This window comes from Pteropus vampyrus, unplaced genomic scaffold (genome assembly GCF_000151845.1).
Source record: "Pteropus vampyrus isolate Shadow unplaced genomic scaffold, Pvam_2.0 Scaffold76, whole genome shotgun sequence".
In the NCBI taxonomy this organism is placed as follows: Eukaryota; Metazoa; Chordata; class Mammalia; order Chiroptera; family Pteropodidae; genus Pteropus; species Pteropus vampyrus.
In genome coordinates this window covers 7657065-7665155 of record NW_011888857.1, presented here as the reverse complement: position 1 = coordinate 7665155, position 8091 = coordinate 7657065, and the positions used below count along the sequence as shown (strand labels likewise).

The following is an 8091-nucleotide window of genomic DNA, read 5'->3' as shown; positions in this document are numbered from 1 at the left end:
TGTCAAAATTCAAAATCCATTCCTGATAACCTCTCAGAAAAATAAGAATAGGAAGGATCGTCCTCAATCAGATAAAATGCATCTATGAAAAACCTACAGCTATCTTCATTCTTAATAGTGAAAGAAAAAATGCTTCCCCCTTAAGATTAGGAAAAAAGGAAGGATATATGATCTTACAGCTTCTATTCTACATTATATTAGAGGTTCTAGCTAGTGCAGTAAGGCAACAACAACAATAACAACAACAACAACAAAATAATAAAAAAATGAGACATCCTAATTGGACAGGAAGAATTTAAACTATCTCTATTTGTAGACAACATGATTTTCTATATAACAATAATTATGCTGAGTGTAAAATAGTATATATTGTTTAGTTTAATTTATATAAAATTCTATAAAAAACAATCAATTTATGGAGATATAAAGCAGACAAGTGGTTGCCTGGGGATTGGGGATGGGTCAGGGAAGGGCTGGTGAGAGGGACAAAGGGGCACAAAAAAACTTTGGGAGGAGATGGATATGTTCTTGGTTGTGCTGATTTTTTTATAGGTATAGACACATGTCAAAATTTATCAAGCTATAAACTTTAAATATGTGCAGTTTGTCGAATGTCAATGAAACCTCAAAATACTATTAACTAAACTTTTAAATTTAAAGTGGGTACAGCATTTGGGAATGTAGATCTACACTATTAAACCATTCAAGGTTATTTCTGAAGTTAATGAGGTAAAATGCTGTGATCAAATATGATATCTGTTCTGGCTATGAGACAGGAAATGGAAGCATTTATGTTTTACTTGTCAGTGTTCACCACTATGTGACTTCTCCTAGGATTCCAATTGCCTTGTCGTCTGATCCAGTCATGGAAATACGTAGTAGAATTTCCAGAATATTCAAAAGATAGGTTAAGGTCTATTTGTTGGGGTGAAAAAGGAAGTCTGGAGAGGCAGAAAATGAACAATAATATTGTTATCCAACTTTGACACCTTTCATGGAGTTTTGTATGTAGTCATTTTGCAACAAATATTTCTTAGGTCATAATTGTCATAATTTTATTGAAATATAATTGGTGCTTAGTTAATTTAAATATGCTACATTCTTTCTAAAAAATGATCCTACCTAGATAAGCTAATGGATCACATTTAAAAAAAAAAATTATTCTTATTACCTGAAACAATAGTTCATTCCAAGAAAAGAGTGCCATTGCTGTAAGATTGAGGAACAATGACATAAGGTTTTCTAGCAGAAGTTATAACTTGCTTTTCAGGATTCATAAGAACTGAAGTGCTCATGCTTGTAGGTAATACATGGGGAAGTGAAAACAATAGTAAAGTGTTCTCTTTAGATAATACAATATAATATTGCTTCCTGAGAGTTAAAACTGTAAATTACATGGTTAAGAGCAATAGTCTACACCATCGCTATAGAGAGGAAAATGTAAGAATAGCGTCTGTGATAGCAAGATGAGAGTATATATAACTCAATTTAAGATATTAGCATAAGTAAATAAATAATGTCAAGTATAAAGGCATCAAGTAGTGATGAAAATATTTAAAAAATAGTTTAGAAAGGTATATTTTGCCTGTGTCCCTCAAGCACTAACCAGAGGAGAGAATGCCCTATCAAGATGACTGAAATATCCTCCCACTGTGAAAGGACTTCAATCTAAAATGGAAGCAGAAAATATGAAATGGATAATCTCATACATACACCCTCAGAACAGAACTTAATATCTGAGAGATGGATTTCCTGTACATGTCTGATTTACAGAAGAGGGAGACATCTCCCGACCAACAACCATCTGCCAAAAATCCCTTCCTATCCTCAAGCCAATGAACTTACTGCTTGGACTCTGGTTGGACTTCCTACTCTTTGTACCCCTTGTCCATAAATACAGCCCACCGTAAACCCTCAAAAGATTTGTCTGTAGCTTGCTGCAGCATACATTTCATAAATTGCAATTCCTCAGCTCTTCTCAAGTAAACTCAATTTCTGGTAACTACAGTCTGCCCCAGTTTACTTGTTCATTTAGGTTGACACCACCTTTCAGGCTTATCTATTACTGGGATGCATATAAGAGCATCAGAGTGTAGGGCCATGCCCCCCTGAACATGCCCGATCTCATCTGATTGTGGAAGCTAAGCAGGGTTGGGCTGGGTTAGTACTTGGATGGGAGACCACCTAGGAATTCCGGGTGCTATAGGCGTGAAAAAAAAAAGAGCATCAGAGTGTTAAAACTCAAGGATTTTGAGTTTTAAAAAATCTGTTTCATTTGAATCAGTTTTTTCCTATCCAACAACCATTGCTTCCTTTCTTCTTAGTTAAAAACAAAAAAACTGATGTTATTCAAGTAGCAGGCAGCCAGGTGTTTTAGAGAAATCTAAATCTGTTAAGCTCAAGGGGTGAATCATGATGTACTTAAACTAATATTGGTAGAGAGGTTTGGAAAGTACAAGACAATGAAAACACCCCTTTATTCTTCCTCCAAGATATTGTCATCTGGAAGTGATACCTGAAGCCATAGCAGCTATATTCACATCATGAGGTTAATCGAATTGACAGGACAGCCAAGAGGAAAGAAAGATAGAAAGTAGATCTTCAGCAATATCACGCAGCCCCTGAATTTACCAAGTCTGGAATCTTCCTAGAGATATTTTGGGTTACATAATTTTTGTTGTGGGTGGCTGACTTGTGCTTTGTAGGATTATAGGATGCCTTGCAACATCCCTGGCCTCTACTCACTAGCAGCACCCTTCCTTTAGTGATAACAAGCAACATCTCCAGCCTTGGCTAAATGTTCGCTGGTTGCCAAAACAGTTCCCAAAACTGACTCTGGTTGAGAACCACTGCTCTACGTTTATTGTTATATGAGTTTATACATTTTCCTTATTTTTAAGGCATTTTAATTGGATATGCAGTCAAAAGCATTCAAATTCAGAAACCAATGGCATCAATCATACCTTATATTCATTTTTAACCTCTTTTTGTTCTGGTATTTTTGCAAAATAATAATTTTAAAAACTCTTTCCTCTCCATTTTTTCTTTGCTTGCTTTCTTCTTGCTTTAGCCTGTCCTCTTCCTCCTTTGTTCTTTTCTTTCTCTTCCTCTCTTCTCATCTCTTTATTTCCTTTCTTTCTTCCTTCCTACTTCCCTCCCTCCCTCCCTCCCTCCCCTCCTTCCTTCCTTCTTTCCTTCCTTCCTTCCTTCCTTTCTTCCTTCTTTTTCTTTCCTTCTTTCTTTTAACTGGATCAGAAAAATCATAAGTCTGAATAAAAATAACTATAAGAATTACATTTGGTAAAGTTGAGACCATTAATATTCATGCACTAAATTAAAGAAGTTGGAGTGACAAGGCCACATATCAATGGAATGTTGAAAAGAATAGCAACAAATGAATAACTGCATCTGTTCATCTTTCTCAAAGGTGTTGCCAAGCATGAATTAAGAATGCTGATTTTGAATCTCCTGGTGAGATATAACAAAATATTCTTCTCAGAAAATGGCTGAATTACACCAGGCAAAGCCAAAGTAGAGGCAGCGTATTGGAAGAAGAAACTATACATGAATGATATTGCTCACCAATCATCTGTGAATAACCCTTACCGGCTCTGACATCATAATGTCACAATCATTGCATAATGACAACAATCACCTTTATTTTTCATTGTTTATGAAAAAGAAGTTCTTATATGAAATTATGATGAAATTTAGCATTACCTTGAAGTGAATTAGCTTGAAGTGAGTTTAAGATGTGTTCTAAAATGGCTGTGTTACAATTTGAGAATTCTCTGTTCTCTAGAAGTCTTCTGTGGCAAACATGGTGTAGATATAATTTAACATAATCAAAGGTAGTTCTACCAAATCCAGTGTTCTTTTTTGTAGCAAGAATAACTTAATGCCCTCCTCCTGTGTTACAATACTACAAGTCTAATGGAGTATTTCTGTCTCAGAATTACAGTGCCATGTTTTTCAAAGATGCATATAAGTTCAATACCAAGGTTTTCATTAGGTGTGTTATGACAATTAAATAACAGTTTAACAATTTAGGAGGCAAGTAAATACTGCATTTTGAATGGAATTTCTAAATAATTGAAATCTTAAAAATATATATATAGATTTTATATACTGTGTATGATTATACCACATGGAAGATTTTTCACCCAAAGAAATTTCAGTTCGACTCTACAACAGCTCTACTAAGCAATTATAAAACCAGGGTTCCAAAATTGGTTGCTAAGTGTTTCATTCTATTTTTGAAAAACTCTGACATAATTCTTCCCTTCCTTTCTTTCATTTATTTCTTCTTTTTTAAAATTTTTTCTTTTCTTCTTCCCACAATGCTTATTAAATGCTAATATATGACAAGTTCTGTGTAAGGTGTATGGATACAATAATGAACAAGATATAGTCCCTGACTTTAAGTAGCTTACAGTTTATATCCTAAAGCACAGTAAAGTAAAAAGATAATACAGAATGAAAGTACTAAGACAGAGATAAACTCAGGTATATTGAGAGAGGAAATCATCAAATTTTACTGTATGCCTAATGTGTCCTGTGCACTGTGCTTAGAGCTAGGGAGCTCACAAGACAATTATTACTTATAGTAAGGCAAAATCTGCCTTTTTGTAACTTTAATTCTCTGGGTTTAGTTCTGCTCTCAAAAACATGCATAATAATTCTAATCTTTTTTCCATATTCAACAATCTTGTCAAAGAATATTTTTTCTTCTCCTTTCCTTGGCAGGCACTAAAGAGCAAATTCAGATTGTCTGTGATTATTACCAAAATGAGTCTTTAGAATTTTTCTATTAGGAAAATATAGAGGAAAGGTTTGGAATTTTGCATCTTTCTTAATTTCAGTTGTGAAGACAAAGCACTAAAGGCTGTGGTCTTTCTGAATTCCACTTTCCCAGAATGTGTTCTACAAATAGGAGTATTGATGAATCATCCTTACTATTGACACAAAACTCAGTGGTCAGATTAGTGTTCCAGTCTGCACTTAAAGTTCAGATGGTGAAAATTACCAGGTCCTTAAAGGACCAATGTTATCAAAGTTGAATTTTCTAAATGATGTATAATAGAGATTTTAATTTACCATCATTTCCTTTCCTTTGGTAAAAAATAAATAAATAACAACAACAACTACGACAGAGAATTTAGGATTTGGTATACAAATTGTTAAGAAATGTGAATTCACTGAATAAGCCATAGCTAGTAAATCAGGAGCCTTGGATTCTATTCCCAGTTCTGCCACTAATTAGACATGTGACTTTAGGAAAATCACTTAATTATTCCAAGTCTGATATCATCAACTGAGAATCAAATGAAAAATGATTCCAGATTTACCATGTAAGAACTGTGGATCTTAGCGTCTGAGACTCAATCTTCTTATTTTTAATAATAATGATAGCTAACATTTATTGAATACCTAGTATTCCAAGCAGTCTTCTAAATACTTTATATCTATTCACTCAGTAATCATCACAACCCCAAGCTAGAGACTATTCTTATCAACATTTAATCTGAGATGTGATAAACTGAAAAAACTGACACATAGAGAATAAGACTAAGTAACATTCCATAGATCACAGCTAATATGAATTAGAGTCAGAATTTGAACCCAGACAATCTTTGTCCAGAGTCCACACTTATAACTGCAATGCTATGGGAATAGTACAGTATCTATTTGAGAGGGTTGGTGCCAAATGATGGTGATAGTGGTCAGAGAAGTAGTATTTGTTTTTGCCTTTGGAAATCATTTCAATTCTCTGGTGTTCAATTTTCATCCTATCCTACCCATTTCATTGGAGCTACTGGGATATAGAAATAGATAGTTCATAAAATTTTAAGTATACTATATAAATTATTGTATTAAAATTATTATACTATGAAAAGACTTCTCAGTCTTTCCATTACTAACAAATTCATGAAATTTTAACTGCTTCATGAACCATTATAATCAACGTCAACAATAGCTGATTAGGTCTTTTAATCTGCCACATATAACATATATTGTAAATAACTCAGCAGTTAGAATCATAGGACAAAACAAAGAAATTTGTTTGTTATTTTTAACATATACAGTATCATTATGAAGAAAAAATGTGCAATTTGTACTTTTTACTAGGTTTTAAAAATATATTTGAAGGACTTTATGGATCCCAAGTTGGGAATCATTATGTGGGTTGGTAGAGAGGTTGAGGTGAGATGCACTTTACCTCCCACCCATCCTCCTCACAGACTCAGAAATACCAAATGGCCTTCAACTCACCCAGGAAGGGTTTTATTGACTGCTTTCTAATTTATCTACAGTCAATACTGATATTTGTTTTTTCAATCACTCCTATGATGGCTGCTTTCTTCTTTGACTCAGGAGTTAGAAAATTTTGCTATGAATCTGTTCTTTCTGATGACCCAAGAAAAATGAATGACAATTCTTCAAGTGAGGAGTTTGAAAGCAGCTGTCATGAATAGTCTAAGGTGGAGAATTAAACACAATAGAGCTCTCTTCTGGAATCCAAATACTATCCTGATGTCATAGAGAAGGTGGTTTAGGAGACACTGGGAAAGATTTTGCCCAAGTAAAATTTGAAACAGACTGTCGAAGACTGCTCAGGAGTTTTTTTGTTACGAAAATGAGGACATATTACCCTGGTAGCTATGAATTCTAGAGTCTTGGAGGGATTCTAAGGACTAGCAGCCGCCATTTGCTTGGGAGAATATTGTAAAATTATATTGGTTATATAACATTCCCCACACTTTAGAAGTGAAGCATTATCTTCTTGGATCCAGCCTAAATCAGAATGAAAGTATTTATTAAAGATTTTATAATTTTTAAAATTAGAGCAAATTTTCAAGTCCCTTTCAGTTATTATAATCCCCTTGTCAATATAACAGCATGGTCACAGATTTAGTTGGGGAGGGAGTGTGAGAAGAGGGGGATGATGAAGAAAAACTAGTGACTATAACTTTGCCCTTGTCCCAAGGGGCTTTATCTCATCCTTTTAAATTTCAGCTAAGCTATTATCAGAACTCTTGCCAGCCTGAGCTAAATATCAAAAATCCAAAATTCTACATTTTTGTTTCCCAAATTGAGGGAAAGAGAGGTTCTTCACCTTTCTACCTCTAATTTTGTTTACAAAGTGTTATGTCTAGGTTAAAAGTATGAAAGCACATTCGTTTAATAGGTGTAGTCTAACTTGATTAGCTATAAAGGAGAGGAACAAAGGAAAGCCAGTATGAACCAATGTGGTCATTCAATGCTATTCTGCATTAAGATGAAAATTTTCATTCTCCTCTCAGTTCATGAATAACTCTATGATTAGACTTCAATATACTTAATTATAACTCAACATTATTCTATTCCAAAATAGTAGCAGCTCATTAAAAAAATAAAAATAAAAAAGAACCAACTATGTATATGGAGGTTACTGGCATAGAGGCGGTATTCATTAAACTTTCATTTAGAAATAATGTCAATAATGGCCTTATTTTCTCTTTTTTCTCCTGTTTTCTGACCTCTCCCTTCCTCCAAAACAGTAGTACAAACAAAAGTGAATGGGCCAACCACGCCTAAGCCAGCCTTTGCAGTAAGATGAATACATACTTGAGAAAAGATTTTATCTTTTCTAGAGATAAAATGGATCATTCTTAGAACTCTGGAAATGGGGAGAAAATTTCTGAAAAAACGAATCTTTAATTCCATCCTATATTTTCAAAGTAAAGAAAAAAATGATGAAGTATTTTTAAATTAAATTCATTGGGGTGACATTGGTTAATAAAATTATATCAGTTTCAAGTGTACAATTCAATAATATGTCATATGTATGTTGCATTGTGTGCTCACCACCCAGAGTTAAATTTCTTTCCATCACTAAGAAATGAAAAAGTATTAAATTTATTTTTGACAAATGCTGGTAAGCAATAATTAAACCAACATTAGGAAAAAGTAAAAAGGGAAAGGGAAATCAGTCCTAAAGCTGTCTCTATTTTCATCTCCCCTTTCTTTACAGTCCTATAGCAGAGCCTCCCAAACCAGTATTTTATAGCATTCTTCAATGCCACAAGTGGGCTGAAGGTCTGCCCAGAT

General features: G+C 33.9%; 1 pseudogene; it reads left to right on the top strand.

Annotated features, from left to right (window-relative positions):
• The first annotated feature begins 2090 nt into the window (after positions 1–2090).
• LOC111741337 lies at positions 2091–2209 on the top strand (annotated as a pseudogene).
• Positions 2210–8091: the final 5882 nt, after the last annotated feature.